Source organism: Ascaphus truei, chromosome 14 (genome assembly GCF_040206685.1).
Source record: "Ascaphus truei isolate aAscTru1 chromosome 14, aAscTru1.hap1, whole genome shotgun sequence".
NCBI lineage: Eukaryota > Metazoa > Chordata > Amphibia > Anura > Ascaphidae > Ascaphus > Ascaphus truei.
Genome location: NC_134496.1, coordinates 53,969,883 through 53,990,382, shown reverse-complemented (window position 1 = coordinate 53,990,382; position 20,500 = coordinate 53,969,883). Strand labels below are relative to the sequence as shown.

The following is a 20,500-nucleotide window of genomic DNA, read 5'->3' as shown; positions in this document are numbered from 1 at the left end:
TACCGTTTTGCTATCGTCGAGATCAGGGCCGTCACCAGGGTGGGGCTGCCGGGGTTGGTGTCCCGGGGCTGCCGGGGTTGGTGTCCCGGGGCTGCCGGGGTTGGTGCCCCGGGGCTGCCGGGGTTGGTGCCCCGGGGCTGCCGGGGTTGGTGCCCCGGGGCTGCCGGGGTTGGTGTCCCGGGGCTGGTGTCCCGGGGCTGCCGGGGTTGGTGTCCCGGGGCTGCCGGGGTTGGTGTCCCGGGGCTGCCGGGGTTGGTGTCCCGGGGCTGCCGGGGTTGGTGTCCCGGGGCTGCCGGGGTTGGTGTCCCGGGGCTGCCGGTGTTGGTGTCCCGGGGCTGCCGGGGTTGGTGTCCCGGGGCTGGTGTCCCGGGGCTGCCGGTGTTGGTGTCCCGGGGCTGCCGGGGTTGGTGTCCCGGGGCTGCCGGGGTTGGTGTCCCGGGCCCGGTGAGTCAGGGGTGAGCCACTGCGCGGCCGTGCCCGCGTCATTAAAAAAACCGCAGTGTGGCTGCGGGACACCAGGTGGCAGGTCTCTCTGACGTCAGCGCCAGAAGTCAGCCAAGCTAAGATTCCGGCGCGCGTCAGCATCAGACACCTCGTGGGACAAACTGAAGGAGACGCCTATAGCGTCTGCTGTGACCTGCCGCCGCCCCCCTCCCCCGCCATCCTGCAGCCACCGGCCCCCCCCACAGCAACGTCCCCCCCCCCTTTGCAGTCACCAGCCCTCCTGCACCAACGCCCTAACCCCCGTAGCAACGGCCCCCCTTTCACTGCCACCGGCCCACGGTCCATCCCGCTATCACTGCCCCTCCCCCCCCCCGCAGCAACGTCCGCTGCATAGCAACAGCCCCCCCTTCACAGCCACCGCCCATCCACGCCACGCTCCGTAGCCACGCAGCACTCCGTAGCCACGCCGCACTCCGTAGCCACGCTGCACTCCGTAGCCACGCTGCACTCCGTAGCCACGCCGCACTCCGTATCCACGGCGAACTGCACTTTGTAGCCACTCCGCACTCCGTAGCCACGCACCACTCCGTAGCCACGCCACGCTGGAGCCACGCCGCGCTGCACAGCCACGCCGCGCTGTACTCTGTAGCCACGCCGCACTGCACTTTGTAGCCACTTTCCTCTTTTTTTGGCTTTCCAGTGGAAATGTGTGAATTTGTCCAATGGGAAGGAATTTGCGAATATTCTTTTCTTGACAATTTCACACATTTTGTCCTTTTTAAGTATTCACCTTTTAAAAAATATCTCTGATTTTTTTCCATGGAAAAATATGGGTAGAATGTGCCGCCGATACTGTCCAACAATTGTGCGCTGGACGTGTAACCGTGCCCTACGCCAGGGTCTCCGAGTGGTAATAAAGCAGCGCCATGGGAAACCCTGTCCAAATAAGACCAACCCCCCAAATACATAATGCCCCAAGCAGCTTTAGCACTACATGTTCCCATAAATATCCAATGTTTGCATATTCTATCTAACAAAGGATTGCCTGATCCCCCCCATGTGAGTGCTGCCCTCGGTGTCACACCCATGCATCAGCGCAGCCCTGCGAGCTGAAGCAGAGCGTCCCACGTGCACAAGGAGCTCACCTTGGACAAAGGTTTTTGTCTGAGTCTGGCAGTGACGGGGCTTTGCTGACTCGTGCAGGAAGCACTGCAGCAATGTCATGACCAGGGAGGCTGCGAGGGACCCCCTCCCCCTCCCACTTGGACCGGTACCCACATATAAACAGACGAGTAATGACAGACTCAGATTTGGAGGTATAAAAGGCCGCGGCTTTGTTTATTAACCATCATAATACTGGAGTAAGCGCTAGTCCAAGCCAGAGTGGGGTCAGAGGGTCAGCCAGGCCTTGGCCTGCTGCCCCCGTACCCGGCCGACCCCTAAAGAGCCGGCCGTTGTCGCGAGTGGGTTCCCGGGTGTCACGTTCGCTTGACCCCGCCCATTCGCTCCTACCCCCGGGCGACGCCCGCCCCGAGCCCATCTGGCAATGACAAGCACTTACCCCCGAACTGCCGCCACTCACGGCTCTATTTAAACCTCCTTAAATTAGACCGTGCCGCCAACACCGCTAGGACCTTCTCCAACCCCTCCTGCAAATCATTGTTGAACAAGTCCGCCCCTATTTCAGATAAGTGTGTGCCGTCGGCCGGAACAGGCCTATCTCCCTGCCATAGAGACACTGCAAGGCATGGCCCTTCCTATCATACACACTGCCATAGAGACACTGCAAGGCATGGCCCGCATTATCTGGTATTTAGCGTGTGTCTGATAGGAAGGGCCGTGCCTTGCAGTGTCTCTATGGCAGGGTGTCTGATAGGAAGGGCCGTGCCTTGCAGTATCTCTATGGGAGGGAGATAGGAAGGGCCATGCCTTGCAGTGTCTCTATGGCAGGGTGTCTGATAGGAAGGGCCGTGCCTTGCAGTGTCTCTATGGGAGGGAGATAGGAAGGGCCATGCCTTGCAGTGTCTCTATGGCAGTGTGTATGATAGGAAGGGCCGTGCCTTGCAGGGTTTCTATTGCAGGGTGTCTGATAGGAAGGGCCGTGCCTTGCAGTGTCTCTATGGCAGTGTGTATGATAGGAAGGGCCGTGCCTTGCAGGGTCTCTATGGCAGGGTGTCTGATAGGAAGGGCCGTGCCTTGCAGTGTCTCTATGGGAGGGAGATAGGAAGGGCCATGCCTTGCAGTGTCTCTATGGCAGTGCGTATGATAGGAAGGGCCGTGCCTTGCAGGGTTTCTATTGCAGGGTGTCTGATAGGAAGGGCCGTGCCTTGCAGTGTCTCTATGGCAGGGAGATAGGAAGGGCCGTGCCTTGCAGTGTCTCTATGGCAGTGTGTATGATAGGAAGGGCCGTGCCTTGCAGTGTCTCTATGGCAGGAAGATAGGAAGGGCCGTGCCTTGCAGTGTCTCTATGGCAGTGTGTATGATAGGAAGGGCCATGCCTTGCAGTGTCTCTATGGCAGTGTGTATGATAGGAAGGGCCATGCCTTGCAGTGTCTCTATGGCAGTGTGTATGATAGGAAGGGCCATGCCTTGCAGTGTTTCTATGGCAGTGTGTATGATAGGAAGGGCCATGCCTTGCAGTGTCTCTATGGCAGGAAGATAGGAAGGGCTGTGCCTTGCAGTGTCTCTATGGCAGTGTGTATGATAGGAAGGGCCGTGCCTTGCAGTGTCTCTATGGCAGTGTGTCTGATAGGAAGGGCCGTGCCTTGCAGTGTCTCTATGGCAGTGTGTCTCATAGGAAGGGCCATGCCTTGCAGTGTCTCTATGGCAGGGAGATAGGAAGGGCCGTGCCTTGCAGTGTCTCTATGGCAGTGTGTATGATAGGAAGGGCCGTGCCTTGCAGTGTCTCTATGGCAGTGTGTCTGATAGGAAGGGTCGTGCCTTGCAGTGTCTCTATGGCAGTGTGTATGATAGGAAGGGCCATGCCTTGCAGTGTCTCTATGGCTGTGTGTATGATTGGAAGGGCCGTGCCTTGCAGTGTCTCTATGGCAGTGTGTCTGATAGGAAGGGCCGTGCCTTGCAGTGTCTCTATGGCAGGGAGATAGGAAGGGCCATGCCTTGCAGTGTCTCTATGGCAGGGAGATAGGAAGGGCCGTGCCTTGCAGTGTCTCTATGGCAGTGTGTATGATAGGAAGGGCCGTGCCTTGCAGTGTCTCTATGGCAGTGTGTATGATAGGAAGGGCCGTGCCTTGCAGTGTCTCTATGGCAGGGAGATAGGAAGGGCCATGCCTTGCAGTGTCTCTATGGCAGGGAGATAGGAAGGGCCGTGCCTTGCAGTGTCTCTATGGCAGTGTGTATGATAGGAAGGGCCATGCCTTGCAGTGTCTCTGTGGCAGTGTGTATGATAGGAAGGGCCATGCCTTGCAGTGTCTCTATGGCAGGGAGATAGGAAGGGCCGTGCCTTGCAGTGTCTCTATGGCAGTGTGTATGATAGGAAGGGCCGTGCCTTGCAGTGTATCTGTGGCAGTGTGTCTGATAGGAAGGGCCATGCCTTGCAGTGTCTCTATTGCAGTGTGTATGATAGGAAGGGCCATGCCTTGCAGTGTCTCTGTGGCAGGGAGATAGGAAGGGCCATGCCTTGCAGTGTATCTATGGCAGTGTGTATGATAGGAAGGGCCGTGCCTTTCAGTGTCTCTGTGGCAGTGTGTCTGATAGGAAGGGCCGTGCCTTGCAGTGTCTCTGTGGCAGTGTGCCTGATAGGAAGGGCCGTGCCTTGCAGTGTCTCTGTGGCAGGGTGTATGATAGGAAGGGCCGTGCCTTGCAGTGTCTCTGTGGCAGTGTGTCTGATAGGAAGGGCCGTGCCTTGCAGTGTCTCTATGGCAGTGTGTATGATAGGAAGGGCCATGCCTTGCAGTGTCTCTATGGCAGTGTGTCTGATAGGAAGGGCCGTGCCTTGCAGTGTCTCTGTGGCAGGGTGTATGATAGGAAGGGCCGTGCCTTGCAGTGTCTCTGTGGCAGTGTGTCTGATAGGAAGGGCCGTGCCTTGCAGTGTCTCTGTGGCAGTGTGCCTGATAGGAAGGGCCGTGCCTTGCAGTGTCTCTGTGGCAGGGTGTATGATAGGAAGGGCCGTGCCTTGCAGTGTCTCTGTGGCAGTGTGTCTGATAGGAAGGGCCGTGCCTTGCAGTGTCTCTATGGCAGTGTGTATGATAGGAAGGGCCATGCCTTGCAGTGTCTCTATGGCAGTGTGTCTGATAGGAAGGGCCGTGCCTTGCAGTGTCTCTATGGCAGGAAGATAGGAAGGGCCGTGCCTTGCAGTGTCTCTATGGCAGTATGTATGATAGGAAGGGCCATGCCATGCAGTGTCTCTATGGCAGTATGTATGATAGGAAAGGCCGTGCCTTGCAGTGTCTCTATGGCAGGGAGATAGGAAGGGCCATGCCTTGCAGTGTCTCTATGGAAGTGTGTATGATAGGAAGGGCCATGCCTTGCAGTGTCTCTATGGCAGTGTGTATGATAGGAAGGGCCGTGCCTTGCAGTGTCTCTATGGCAGTGTGTATGATAGGAAGGGCCGTGCCTTGCAGTGTCTCTATGGCAGGAAGATAGGAAGGGCCGTGCCTTGCAGTGTCTCTATGGCAGTGTGTATGATAGGAAGGGCCGTGCCTTGCAGTGTCTCTATGGCAGGGTGTATGATAGGAAGGGCCGTGCCTTGCAGTGTCTCTGTGGCAGTGTGTATGATAGGAAGGGCCGTGCCTTGCAGTGTCTCTATGGCAGTGTGTATGATAGGAAGGGCCATGCCTTGCAGTGTCTCTATGGCAGGGTGTATGATAGGAAGGGCCGTGCCTTGCAGTGTCTCTATGGCAGGGAGATAGGAAGGGCCGTGCCTTGCAGTGTCTCTATGGCAGTGTGTATGATAGGAAGGGCCGTGCCTTGCAGTGTCTCTATGGCAGTGTGTATGATAGGAAGGGCCGTGCCTTGCAGTGTCTCTATGGCAGTGTGTATGATAGGAAGGGCCGTGCCTTGCAGTGTCTCTATGGCAGTGTGTATGATAGGAAGGGCCGTGCCTTGCAGTGTCTCTATGGCAGTGTGTATGATAGGAAGGGCCGTGCCTTGCAGTGTCTCTATGGCAGTGTGTATGATAGGAAGGGCCGTGCCTTGCAGTGTCTCTATGGCAGTGTGTATGATAGGAAGGGCCATGCCTTGCAGTGTCTCTATGGCAGTGTGTATGATAGGAAGGGCCATGCCTTGCAGTGTCTCTATGGCAGTGTGTATGATAGGAAGGGCCGTGCCTTGCAGTGTCTATATGGCAGTGTGTATGATAGGAAGGGCCGTGCCTTGCAGTGTCTCTATGGCAGTGTGTATGATAGGAAGGGCCGTGCCTTGCAGTGTCTCTGTGGCAGTGTATCTGATAGGAAGGGCCGTGCCTTGCAGTGTCTCTATGGCAGTGTGTATGATAGGAAGGGCCGTGCCTTGCAGTGTCTCTATGGCAGTGTGTATGATAGGAAGGGCCGTGCCTTGCAGTGTCTCTATGGCAGGGTGTATGATAGGAAGGGCCGTGCCTTGCAGTGTCTCTATGGCAGGGAGATAGGAAGGGCCATGCCTTGCAGTGTCTCTATGGCAGGGTGTATGATAGGAAGGGCCGTGCCTTGCAGTGTCTCTATGGCAGTGTGTCTGATAGGAAGAACCAGACACAGCACAAACCCAAAACCTGATAATGGGTTTCAATTCAGCTTCGTATTCACAGCCACAGTTCATTGTTACATTTTAGCTTGAAACTTAAGCACATTTTTAGTTAGGTTGAACTTGCCAAAGTGAGTTGTCATACCCAGAAATCTTTGGAGGTCTTTCTTGTGTTTGGGACTGGAATTCAGTGTACAGTTTGCACTTTTGCAGGATCAGGTTTGAATGTAAATACTTTGCCTTATAGAGCACAAGTCTTTTGTCTCTGGCTATTTGCATGTACGTCTTTGTGTTCTGCAGCTCCGGAGCCCCAAATGCGAATATCATCAATGCAAACAGTGGCGCTTTACCCCTTCCGCGAGCTTCTGCGGTGTCCTGTGAAACGCTTCTGGCACAGAGGAAATCCCAAATGGTAACTAGAGCCGGGTGAATGTGTCAAAATTGTTCATATTCATTTCACTAACAAATTTTCGCCTGTAAAGTTTTTGTTAAAAAATGTGTGCAAATGTACACAATTCCTCCGGTGGCCACGATTCACACATTCGATTCCCCCTAAATATGCGATTTACCCAGACCTTAAAACATAGGGTCTGAAGGAGAGAGACTTTCCAAACCCCATATTTTAGGGTCTGGGCAAATCGCATATTTAGGTCGTGTGAATAGTGGCTCCTGGCAGAATTGCACACATTCACACGGGTGTGTGACAAAATGGCTTTTTAATGGTAGAAAATGCAATATTTTTTTTTAACATCAATCCCTAAATATTTGCACTTGCGAATAAATGCCATGTTCATGGCTAATTCAAATGTTTGGCGAATAATTCGTTCATCTCTAATGGTAACTTCTTAAAACAGTACCTAGACGTGGCGCTCTTTCGTTAGAAGCATCTGCCAGAATTCATTGAACCTGGGACTTCATGTCTTGCTGCTAATTTAATTCTTGCATTTCATTCTTTTGGATCCAAACACAAAGGAAGATATCCATCTTTTTTCTTAGCATTTACAAGAAAGGGCGCCCAGTCTGCTGGCTCCTCTGTCTACCTGTTCGGTCACATCACGGTAATGAAACGATGCCGTTCCTTTTGCAGCCTATCCCTGATAGCCAGACAGTGTCCTTGTTGCTTGTATCACAGGACGCGCATTGTCTCTTTAAAAAGTCATTTTATACGGAACTGGACGTTTTCCCAGAACTTTGAAAACATCCAATTCTGCCGTTACAGATTTGGTATCTAACACGGTTTACGAGACCTATTGTTCTGTTTCCTTACACCAGGCCTGCACAACTTGTAAAGTGAGAAGGGTCGAACTGCTCCAAGAAAAACAGATTCGGGCTGCACGGGTAAAATCATCATCATCATCATCAATCATCATATCTCCCCCAGCCGCTCTCATCATCATCATCATCATCCTCATATCTCCTCCAGCACCCCTCATCAATCTCTCCCAGCACCCCCTCATCATCCTCATATCTCCCCCAAGACTCATCATCTTCATATATCTCCCCCTGCACCCCTCATCATCAACCTTTGCGAGACTCACCCTCTATCTCACACCCCCATCTTTCCCCCTCACCCATACACAATACTCCCCCTCCACATAACACACAATACCGCCCTGCAGACCACACACATCCCACCCCCTGCACCTCCCCCTCCTGTACCTCACCTCACTCTCCCCCTGCATCTCACATCACCCGACTACACCTCCCCCCTGCACCTCACCTCAATCTCCCCCCTGCATCTCACATCACATAACCCCACTACACCTCCCCACCTGCATCTCACCTCACTCACTCCCCTGCACCTCCCCCCTGCACCTCACCTCACTCCCCTGCACCTCACATCACCCCACTGCCAATGACACACTGACACTCTGCCACTAGCTCTGAGGAGCAGCTGCAGGGGGGGTGAAGGGGGGTGTCCTACCTTTGACTGTGGAGCAGGCTGGAGGGGGGAGCCATCTTGGGCCCTGGCAGCAGACACCTCACTTCCTGCTCTCACTATTGAGGCTCTGCTGTCCCTAACCCCGCCCCCACCCTCTGCAGTCAGACCCCGATCACCCACCCTCTGCAGTCAGACCCCGCCCCCACCCGCTGCAGTCAGACCCCGCCCCCACCCGCTGCAGTCAGACCCCGCCCCCACCCGCTGCATTCAGACCCCGCCCCCACCCTCTGCAGCCAGACCCCGCCCCCACCCTCTGCAGTCAGACCCCGATCACCCACCCTCTGCAGTCAGACCCCGCCCCCACCCGCTGCAGTCAGACCCCGCCCCCACCCGCTGCATTCAGACCCCGCCCCCACCCTCTGCAGTCAGACCCCGCCCCCACCCTCTGCAGTCAGACCCCGCCCCCACCCTCTGCAGTCAGACCCCGCCCCCACCCTCTGCAGTCAGACCCCGCCCCACCCTCTGCAGCTAACCCCGCCCCCACCCTCTGCAGTCAGACCCCGCCCCCACCCTCTGCAGTCAGACCCCGCCCCCACCCCCTGCAGTCCGACCCCGCCCCCACCCTCTGCAGTCAGACCCCGCCCCCACCCTCTGGAGTCAGACCCCGCCCTCTGCAGTCAGACCCCGCCCTCTGCAGTCAGACCCCGCCCTCTGCAGTCAGACCCCGCCCCCACCCCCTGGAGTCAGACCCCGCCCTCTGCAGTCAGACCCCGCCCTCTGCAGTCAGACCCCGCCCCCACCCCCTGGAGTCAGACCCCGCCCTCTGCAGTCAGACCCCGCCCCCACCCTCTGCAGTCAGTACTCGCCCCCACCCTCTGCAGTCAGACCCCGCCCTCTGCAGTCAGACCCCGCCCTCTGCAGTCAGACCCCGCCCCCACCCTCTGCAGTCAGACCCCGCCCCCACCCTCTGCAGTCAGACCCCGCCCCCACCCTCTGCAGTCAGACCCCGCCCCACCCTCTGCAGCTAACCCCGCCCCCACCCTCTGCAGACAGACCCCGCCCCCACCCTCTGCAGTCAGACCCCGCCCCACCCTCTGCAGCTAACCCCGCCCCCACCCTCTGCAGTCAGACCCCGCCCCCACCCTCTGCAGTCAGACCCCGCCCCCACCCCCTGCAGTCAGACCCCGCCCCCACCCTCTGCAGTCAGACCCCGCCCCCACCCTCTGGAGTCAGACCCCGCCCTCTGCAGTCAGACCCCACCCCACCCTCTGCAGCTAACCCCGCCCCCACCCTCTGCAGTCAGACCCCGCCCCACCCTCTGCAGCTAACCACGCCCCCACCCTCTGCAGTCAGACCCCGCCCCCACCCTCTGCAGTCAGTACTCGCCTCCACCCGCTGCAGTCAGACCCCGCCCCCACCCTCTGCAATCAGCCCCCGCCTCCACCCGCTGCAGTCAGACCCCGCCCCCACCCTCTGCAATCAGCCCCCGCCCCCACCCTCTGCAGCCAGACCCCGCCCCCACCCTCTGCAGCTGACCCCGCCCCCACCCTCTGCAGTCAGACCCCATCCCCACCCTCTGCAGTCAGACCCCGCCCCCACCCGCTGCAGTCAGACCCCGCCCCCACCCTCTGCAGCCAGACCCCGCCCCCACCCTCGGCAGTCAAACCCCGCCCCCACCCTCTGCAGTCAGACCCCGCCCCCACCCTCTGCAGTCAGACCCCGCCCCCACCCCCTGCAGTCAGACCCCACCCCCACCCCCTGCAGTCAGACCCCGCCCCCACCCTCTGCAGTCAGACCCTGCCCCCACCCTCTGCAGTCAGACCCCGCCCTCTGCAGTCAGACCCCGCCACCACCCTCTGCAGTCAGACCCCGCCCCCACCCCCTGCAGTCAGACCCCGCCCTCTGCAGTCAGACCCCGCCCCCACCCCCTGCAGTCAGACCCCACCCCCACCCCCTGCAGTCAGACCCCACCCCCACCCCCTGCAGTCAGACCCCGCCCCCACCCTCTGCAGTCAGACCCCGCCCCCACCCTCTGCAGTCAGACCCCGCCCCCACCCTCTGCAGTCAGACCCCGCCCCCACCCTCTGCAGTCAGACCCCGCCCCCACCTCCTGCAGTCAGACCCCGCCCCCACCCTCTGCAGTCAGACCCCGCCCCCACCCGCTGCAGTCAGACCCCGCCCCCACCCTCTGCAGTCAGACCCCGCCCCCACCCTCTGCAGTCAGACCCCGCCCCCACCCTCTGCAGTCAGACCCCGCTCCCACCCTCTGCAGTCAGACCCCACCCTTTGCAGTCAGACCCCGCCCCCACCCTCTGCAGTCAGACCCCGCCCCCACCCCCTGCCCCTAACCCCGCCCCCACCCCCTGCCCCTAACCCCGCCCCCACCCCCTGCCCCTAACCCCGCCCCCACCCTCTGCCCCTAACCCCGCCCCCACCCTCTGCCGTCAGACCCCGCCCCCACCCTCGGCAGTCAGACCCCGCCCCCACCCTCGGCAGTCAGACCCCGCCCCCACAAGCTGCAGTCTGACCCCGCCCCCACCCTCTGCAGTCAGACACCGCCCCCACCCTCTGCAGTCAGACCCCGCCCCACCCTCTGCAGTCAGACCCCGCCCCCACCCTCTGCAGTCAGACCCCGCCCCCACCCCCTGCAGTCAGACCCCGCCCCCACAAGCTGCAGTCAGACCCCGCCTCCACCCTCTGCAGCCAGACCCCGCCCCCACCCTCTGCAGTCAGGCCCCGCCCCCACCCTCTGCAGTCAGACCCCGCCCCCACCCTCTGCAGTCAGACCCCGCCCCCACCCGCTGCAGTCAGACCCCGCCTCCACCCTCTGCAGCCAGACCCCACCCCCACCCTCTGCAGTCAGGCCCCGCCCCCACCCTCTGCAGTCAGGCCCCGCCCCCACCCTCTGCAGTCAGACCCCGCCCCCACCCCCTGCCCCTAACCCCGCCCCCACCCCCTGCAGTCAGACCCCACCCCCACCCCCTGCAGTCAGACCCCGCCCCCACCCTCTGCAGTCAGACGCCGCCCCCACCCTCTGCAGTCAGACCCCGCCCCCACCCTCTGCAGTCACTAACCCCGCCCCCACCCTCTGCAGTCAGACCCGCCCCACCCTCTGCAGTCAGACCCCGCCATCTGCAGTCAGACCCCGCCCCCACCCTCTGCAGCCAGACCCCGCCCCCACCCTCTGCAGTCAGACCCCGCCCCCACCCTCTGCAGTAAGACTCCGCCCCCACCCTCTGCAGCTAACCCCGCCCCCACCCTCTGCAGTCAGACCCAGCCCCCACCCTCTGCAGTCAGACCCCGCCCCCACCCTCTGCAGCTAACCCCGCCCCCACCCTCTGCAGTCAGACCCCACCCCCACCCTCTGCAGTCAGACCCCGCCCCCACCTCTGCAGTCAGGCCCCGCCCCTGCCCTCTGCAGTCAGACCCCGCGCCCACCTCTGCAGTCAGACCCTGCCCCCACCCTCTGCAGTCAGAACCCGCTCCCGCCCTCTGCAATCAGCCCCCGCCCCCGCCCTCTGCAGTCAGACCCCGCCCCCACCCTCTGCAGTCAGACCCCGCCCCCACCTCTGCAGTCAGACCCCGCCCCCACCCCTGCCCCTAACCCCGCCCCCACCCTCTGCCCCTAACCCCGCCCCCACCCTCTGCAGTCAGACCCCGCCCCCACCCTCGGCAGTCAGACCCCGCCCCCACCCTCGGCAGTCAGACCCCGCCCCCACAAGCTGCAGTCTGACCCCGCCCCCACCCTCTGCAGTCAGACCCCGCCCCACCCTCTGCAGTCAGACCCCACCCCCACCCTCTGCAGTCAGACCCCGCCCCCACCCCCTGCAGTCAGACCCCGCCCCCACCCGCTGCAGTCAGACCCCGCCTCCACCCTCTGCAGCCAGACCCCGCCCCCACCCTCTGCAGTCAGGCCCCGCCCCCACCCTCTGCAGTCAGGCCCCGCCCCCACCCTCTGCAGTCAGGCCCCGCCCCCACCCTCTGCAGTCAGACCCCGCCCCCACCCTCTGCAGTCAGACCCCGCCCCACCCTCTGCAGTCAGACCCCGCCCCCACCCTCTGCAGTCAGACCCCGCCCCCACCCGCTGCAGTCAGACCCCGCCCCCACCCGCTGCAGTCAGACCCCGCCTCCACCCTCTGCAGCCAGACCCCGCCCCCACCCTCTGCAGTCAGGCCCCGCCCCCACCCTCTGCAGTCAGGCCCCGCCCCCACCCTCTGCAGTCAGACCCCGCCCCCACCCTCTGCAGTCAGACCCCGCCCCCACCCCCTGCCCCTAACCCCGCTCCCACCCCCTGCAGTCAGACCCCACCCCCTGCAGTCAGACCCCGCCCCCACCCTCTGCAGTCAGACGCCGCCCCCACCCTCTGCAGTCAGACGCCGCCCCCACCCTCTGCAGTCAGACCCCGCCCCCACCCTCTGCAGTCACTAACCCCGCCCCCACCCTCTGCAGTCAGACCCGCCCCACCCTCTGCAGTCAGACCCCGCCCTCTGCAGTCAGACCCCGCCCCCACCCTCTGCAGCCAGACCCCGCCCCCACCCTCTGCAGTCAGACCCCGCCCCCACCCTCTGCAGTCAGACCCCACCCCCACCCTCTGCAGTCAGACCCGCCCCCACCCTCTGCAGTAAGACCCCGCCCCCACCCTCTGCAGCTAACCCCGCCCCCACCCTCTGCAGTCAGCCCCAGCCCCCACCCTCTGCAGTCAGACCCCGCCCCCACCCTCTGCAGCTAACCCCGCCCCCACCCTCTGCAGTCAGACCCCACCCCCACCCTCTGCAGTCAGACCCCGCCCCCACCTCTGCAGTCAGGCCCCGCCCCTGCCCTCTGCAGTCAGACCCCGCGCCCACCTCTGCAGTCAGACCCTGCCCCCACCCTCTGCAGTCAGAACCCGCCCCCGCCCTCTGCAATCAGCCCCCGCCCCCGCCCTCTGCAGTCAGAACCCGCCCCCGCCCTCTGCAATCAGCCCCCGCCCCCGCCCTCTGCAGTCAGACCCCTCCCCCACGCTCTGCAGTCAGATCCCGCCACCACCCCTGCAGTCAGACCCCACCCTCTGCTGTCAGACCCCGCCCCCACCCTCTGCAGCCAGACCCCGCCCCCACCCTCTGCAGTCAGACCCCGCCCCCACCCTCTGCAGTCAGACCCCGCCCCCACCCGCTGCAGTCAGACCCCGCCCCCACCCTCTGCAGCCAGACCCCGCCCCCACCCTCTGCAGTCAGACCCCGCCCCCACCCTCTGCAGCCAGACCCCGCCCCCACCCTCTGCAGTCAGACCCCGCCCCCACCCTCTGCAGTCAGACCCCGCCCCCACCCTCTGCAGTCAGACCCCGCCCCCACCCTCTGCAGTCAGACCGGCCCCAGCTCTGTCCCTTCTCTCCTCTCTGCCTGCAGGGATCGCATCAAACTGCTGCCGATCCTTCCCTAATAGGCAGAGGGGGTTGGGGGGGGTGGGGAGCGTGTCAAAATGCTGGCGCTCCTTCCCTCCTGTGTCTGCAGAGCAGGTGGGGGGGGGGCATCGCGGGCCGCATGCGGTGCAGGCCTGCCTTACACAATGGCAAAAACATGCTGGCTCGGCTTTTCTTTATACTGTATAGCAGGCCTGCACAACACGCGGCCCGCCTGCACTCATTGTGCGGCCCGCGGTGGCTTTCCCCGTCCTCCCTCCCGAGCCGCCTCTCCCGCCCGCGAGCCACTATCCCCCCTCCTCTCCAGGCCGCGAGCCACTATCCCCCCTCCTCTCCAGGCCGCGAGCCACCATCCCCCCCTCCTCTCCCGGCCGCGAGCCACTATCCCCCTCTCCTCTCCCGCCCACGAGCACCCTCCTCTCCTGTCCGGGAGACGCGAGGCCCCTCCTCTCCCGCCCGGGAGCCCCCTCCTCTCCCGCCCGGGAGCCCCCTCCTCTCCCGCCCGGGAGCCGCGAGCCCGCTCTCCCCCTCCTCGAGCCTGCTCTCAGGACTGCACGAGTGTGCTAGTCCTGCCTGCTCCGTGAGGTGCCGTTGGGGGGAGGTGAGATGCAGGGGGGGGGAGGTGAGGTGCAAGGGGGGGGAGGTGAGGTGCAAGGGGGGGAGGTGAGGTGCAGGGGAGTGAGTGAGGTGAGGTGCAGGGGAGTGAAGGTGAGGTGCGGGGGGAGGTGAGGTGCAGGGGAGTGAGTGAGGTGCAGGGGGGGTGTGAGGTGCAGGGGGGGAGGTGTAGTGGGGTGATGTGAAGTGAGGTGCAGGGGGAGAGTGATGTGAGGTGCAGGGGAGTGATGTGAGGTGCGGGCGGGGGAGGTGAGGTGCAGGTGGGGAGGTGAAGTGCAGGGGAGTGAGTGAAGTGCGTTGCAGGGGGGAGGTGTAGTGGGGTGATGTGAGGTGCAAGGGGAGAGTGAAGTGAGGTGCAGGGGGGAGGTGTAGTGGGGTGATGGAGGGTGCAGGGGGGTGAGGTGCAGGGATGTGATGTGAGATGCAGAGGGGAGAGTGAGATGAGGTGCAGTGGGTGAGGTGCAGGGGGGTGGTATGTGTGTGGTGGGGTGTGAGATAGAGGGTGGGTCTAGCAAAGGTTGATGACGAGGGGTGCAGGGGGAGATATGACCATGAGGGGTGCTGGGGGAGATATATGAAGATGAGTGCTGGGGGAGATATGAGGATGATGAGGGGTGCTGGGGGAGATATGAGGATGATGAGGGGTGCTGGGAGAGATTGATGAGGGGTTCTGGAGGAGATATGAGGATGATGGGGAGCTGGGGCAGATATGAGGATGATGAGGGGTCCTGGGAGAGATATGAAGATTATGAGGGGTGCTGGGGCAGATATGAGGATGACAGGGTGCTGGAGCAGATATGAGGATGATGAGGGGTGCTGGGAGAGATTGATGAAGGGTGCTGGAGGAGATATGAGGATGATGATGATGAGAGGTGCTGGGGGAGATATGATGATGATTTTACCCGTGCGGCCCGAATCTGTTTTCCTTGGAGCAGTTCGGCCCTTCTCGCTTTACAAGTTGTGCAGGCCTGGTGTATAGTAACTTTGCATTGTCCCATTGTATGTTTCCAGCACAGATTTCTGCTTCTGCACAGGTATCTTAATACTCTGGTAAGCAGAGAAGCCCCAATGCACGTCCAGTACGACAAGCTGTTTGATTCATTTATATATGTTAGAAATTAAATCAGATAACTTGTCGCACTGCACTGGGGGATTCTTTGTTTGGTGATGTAGATTTCAGGTCACTCTCGGTAACACTCAAGTGGACAAAATGAAATATATAAAAATACAATACTGTGGGACAGGGTTTTTCACTTGCTAGTATTTTGTATGTCTAAGTGTAAATGGTAATACTCTGCACAATCAGGCCGGACATTGTATTATTAATATCTCAATGTATGGACCAGTCTTCTCTGGTGGGTGACCTTTGTTACCATGCCAACAAACAGCAATAACCCGTAGCACTCAGAATGTAAAAGAAAAGCTATTCTCACCAATAAGTATTTATATGATGCAGAGTGCACCCCGATTTCTACACCCAATGAAGGTTCATTCGGACCCGTGGTGCATCTGTATACATCACTCATTGTGTATACATCACTCATTGTGTATACATCACTCAATGTGTATACATCACTCATTGTGTATACATCACTCATTGTGTATACATCACTCAATGTGTATACATCACTCATTGTGTATACATCACTCATTGTGTATACATCACTCATTGTGTATACATCACTCAATGTGTATACATCACTCAATGTGTATACATCACTCAATGTGTATACATCACTCATTGTGTATACATCACTCAATGTGTATACATCACTCATTGTGTATACATCACTCATTGTGTATACATCTCATTGTGTATACATCACTCATTGTGTATACATCACTCATTGTGTATACATCACTCAATGTGTATACATCACTCAATGTGTATACATCACTCAATGTGTATACATCACTCATTGTGTATACATCACTCAATGTGTATACATCACTCATTGTGTATACATCACTCATTGTGTATACATCTCATTGTGTATACATCACTCATTGTGTATACATCACTCATTGTGTATACATCACTCATTGTGTATACATCACTCATTGTGTATACATCACTCAATGTGTATACATCACTCATTGTGTATACATCACTCATTGTGTATACATCACTCATTGTGTATACATCACTCAATGTGTATACATCACTCATTGTGTATACATCACTCATTGTGTATACATCTCATTGTGTATACATCACTCATTGTGTATACATCACTCATTGTGTATACATCACTCATTGTGTATACATCACTCATTGTGTATACATCACTCATTGTGTATACATCACTCATTGTGTATACATCACTCATTGTGTATACATCACTCAATGTGTATACATCACACATTGAGTATACATCACTCAATGGTCTAGAACAGCGGTGCACAAACTGAGGGGCGCAAAATTGTTCAGGGGGGCACGGTGGTTGCAGAGGCCCCACACTCTTCCCCCAAGGGATTTAAATTAATCGTGTGAGGCCTCTGCAACTTCACTCACCTTCTCTTCGTCGACGCATCACCATGGCAACGTGGCGTCAAATGACTTGCTCCAAGCAGTAACGATGCACAGACCTGCTCCAGGCAGTAACGATGCACAGACCTGCTCTAAGCAGTAATGATGCACAGACCGGCTGCATCATTACTGCTTGGAGCAGGTCTGTGCATCGTTACTGCTTGGAGCAGGTCTGTGCATCGTTACTGCTTGGAGCAGGTCTGTGCATCGTTACTGCTTGGAGCAGGTCTGTGCATCGTTACTGCTTGGAGACGGTCTGTGCATCGTTACTGCTTGGAGCAGTACCTGCCACTACATATGCTACAATATCAACAGATTGACATTACGACCCTCGCCCACACCTTGGGTACAACAGAACAAAAATGGCCATTCATTTGTAGAAGACCCTGCAGCGTTGCCACTGCAGATGGCAAATAAAATATTCCCAAAAGATGAGCAAGGACGACGGTTAATGGGGAGAGGTGGGAAAGGCTTTGGGTAATTCTCCATCATCTTATTCCGTTTTCTGCTGCTGTCACTTTCCAATAAAGGCATTTTAAACTCAGCTCACAAGTTCTGGTTATTCTGATTGCATACAATTTAAATACACATTCAAAGGAACATGCTTAACATGCAGAATTGATTTGAGCTCAAACAGAGGCTGTATGTAATCGCATTACCACTGACGGACAAAATCAGCAAAGTGAAAAACAATATTGCCGCATTGTACTAGAGAGGCTTATTGCAATCGTACAATGCTTAGCAATCTACAGCATGGCCTTTTGTGAAATATTAAACTAGTTTTACACTCTGCTCAATACATTTTTGAACCTCGACCCTGAGAGGTTGGAAAGCTTGTAACATATCAACAACTTGTTGATCCAATAAAAGGTATCACACCCCCTCCTCCCTCTCCCTGCTGTGTTACTACGTGGAAGAAAGGACCAGCAGTGCTACCTATACTTCTATGCCTTTGTTTTATTGTAACTTACAAGAAATATACATTGTAAGTAATAAGCAAACTGCAGCACGGCACAAACATCCAGGTGGGAACTGGAGCGCAGGTTCAGGGATTAATATGAATACAGGACTATCGTGCACCAGGATTCAAATCTGCACAAGCAATAGCCCGAGAGATTGCCAACGGGTTTGAAATGCCAAAGGAGTTTGGCCAAGTTCGAATACATAGGAAACAGATGATGTTTCAGGAGAAAATGATCCTATGATGGATAGACAGAAAGCTTTTCACATAGAAACGTTCCTGCTACGGTAGACACAGCTCTTTCATTAGCACAGAAGTGTTTTGACCAACTCCGTGCTCATGTGTCACATTTTGGGTATATTTATCGGCACTTAATGGTGAACCTAAAAATGATATGTTTAAGGCTTTTTCTGGGATGGATGCAATTAAACTTTGTGATGAATTGACTCTGCTTGCACAGGCTGCACCCATGAAGTTTTCGGCAAGAGAAGCCCTTGCATATTTCCTGGGGAGCCCTGGGTCCCCGAGTCCCCGTGTCCCCAAACAGTTCCACAGCGCTCAGAATACTACTAACAATCTCCGTCATTGTTGTGGCAACTGAACGTAGTTTTGTCTCAGCTGAAGCTAATCAAAACAAACCTCGGTTCTACGATGTCCCGATGCCCCAGTGTCACAGTGTCACAGTGTCACAGTGTCACAGTGTCACACGGCTGTGTGAGTAGCCTGGCTATTTTGTCTGTGGAAAACGACATTCTTAAAAACTTGACCATTACAAACCGTTTGAGGAATCCCGTTGAGAGAAAGCTTGCGGACATTGTTAATGTGTTACAGGTTGCTACTTGTGAAGTTGCTGTATTTTATTTTTGTTGGCTGTTATAAATCTGCATTTAAGTTCGTTAAAACAAATAAAACCAGTACAGCTCATTCCCAAGCATGGGAGATCCAGGAAACGCAGCCGCTTGTCAAAGCTTTGCTTGGTGTTCAGTACTCTCAGTGCGCGGCTGTTCCATGGTCAGGGTCAATAATCAGGGCCGCCAACAGGGGGGTCTGCCGGGGTTGGTGTCCCGGGCCTGCTGGCTGGGGGGCCCTGCCGGCACTGCACATTTCCCCCGACCTTTGGCCAGCTCCTGCTGCCGGTCGCAGCCGGGCCCCGACTCTCAGCTGCCTATAAGCTTTTTCCTTTCTCTGCCCCGCGGCACCGAGCTCCCACTGCCGGCGCGTGACGGGGCTCTCTGACGCGTTTCGTCCCTGGTGGGGACTTTACCCCACCAGGGACGAAACGCGTCAGAGGACCCTCCTCATGTTTTTTAAACTGGCTATTATGCCGCAATAAAGTTCCTTTTTCTATAGCACTTTGCCTCCAGCCTATTGAGATTTGCAGTGCCCGTCCCACCATTTTTTTCAACAGATATTTTATAGACTCCGCTCAGAGCAGAACACATTAGGGCCATGTTTACTAAGAAGTGCTATTCCATAGGACAACTTCCAGCACAGCATAATAAATGCAGGATTGTGTGCTCATTTGCATGTCATTTCCCAGAATCCCTTGCTGCAGTGCAAGCACTGTATGCTGGTGATAATGGTGAAAGGCAGGGTTGCAGACTCACCCATCATAACTTAAAATGTGTATGGTATATATATATATCAAATGGAAATATTACAGTATGCTCATTTGCATGTCTTAGACAGGTCTGCAACCTTGCCTTTCACCATTATCACCCAGCACATAGTGCTTCCATTGCAGCAAGGGAGTCTGGGAAATGACATGCAAATGAGCACACAGTGGCACCTTTTGATTCAAAACCATGGTCCCCTGTAAGCTTGTGCTTGCTGCATATATATATATATATATATATATATATATATATACACACCAATGTGTGCGTGCGTATGTATATATATACATATATACACACACATATTGATTTATTAACCCTTTGGATGCCTCATGACGTCACCACATAATGGCGTCAGGCTCCCAGAAGCCTCCTGCCGTGGGGTTTTCGTGCTCATTTTCCAGGGGAGAAGGCGCCCTGCGCAGCGCTGAAAGTGATCTAGCCGGCTGAGGAACGGGAGACGAGGATTCCTGCTCTCCCGGTCCCGTCAGTGACGGAGCGATCACAGGTCTGCGATGTGCCGGAGGAGCTGTGGGCCCCTGGCACTCAAAGGGTTAATAAGGGAGACGTGTGTAAGAGAGACAATCCCCATTGCCGCGATGGTGCAAGAGTTGTTATATGGAGCGATACAAGTGATATGATAAGGGAATATCTATACCTGCATCTAGCACTAGGATTAATGGTTCACTTGTGGTTATTACTTGGCAGACTGCGAGCGATCCTGGGAAACGTGTGTCAGATGCATGAAATGGAACGAATGTTACAAGGTGTGCACAGGATATAATTGGTGTGTTGCAATGTCAGGAGTTAGGAGACACGGGGAGGGGCCTTCGGTATCAAAATCAAGGCAGTTTTGTTTAATATAGTATAGTTATTATGTATCTAATTAAAAACACAGTTTTGCCTCCTGCAGGGTCACAAATGCACTGCGGTTACAAGCAAGTTACTGCAGGACTGGGCCTGGGTGTGTTAATGTGTTAAAGTATGCAAGCCTCTCTCATACTGAGCTACACTTCCTGCTTCACAGGCGCTGCTGGTTCTCCGAATAAAAACATCTTTCCTAGAACAAGGCGACAGCTCTTTACAATGCAACAAGTTCCACGCAATCTTACCGGCCTCCTGCGTCTGCGGAATGCGCCCGATCCGTGCTCCGTCTCTCCGACTCTCTGTCGCACAGCTGCTTGTTGGACGACTGCTCCCTACACCCACAGTCCTGTGGTTAGTTGTTAGAAACAGCAAGTAGGAAGTAGCTGATCACAGAGCCTGCAGTGGAAGCAGAAAGGACGGTTTTTCTTTTCTGCTATTGTTTGCCTCGATCTGACCTTTTTTTGCTCTTTAAACAGAGACTGGGTGGATCTGTAATACATTGAAATTCAGC

At 57.0% G+C, this 20,500-nt stretch overlaps 1 protein-coding gene across 1 annotated transcript in view; it reads right to left on the bottom strand.

Annotated features, from left to right (window-relative positions):
- Positions 1-20,393, bottom strand: part of TPRG1 (tumor protein p63 regulated 1) — a 64,190-nt gene extending 43,797 nt beyond the window's left edge. Inside the window, exon 1 of the mRNA XM_075571033.1 lies at positions 20,235-20,393. The gene's annotated coding sequence lies outside the window, so the exon portion shown is untranslated. The remainder of the gene's footprint in view (positions 1-20,234) is intronic.
- Between the last annotated feature and the right edge of the window lie 107 nt (positions 20,394-20,500).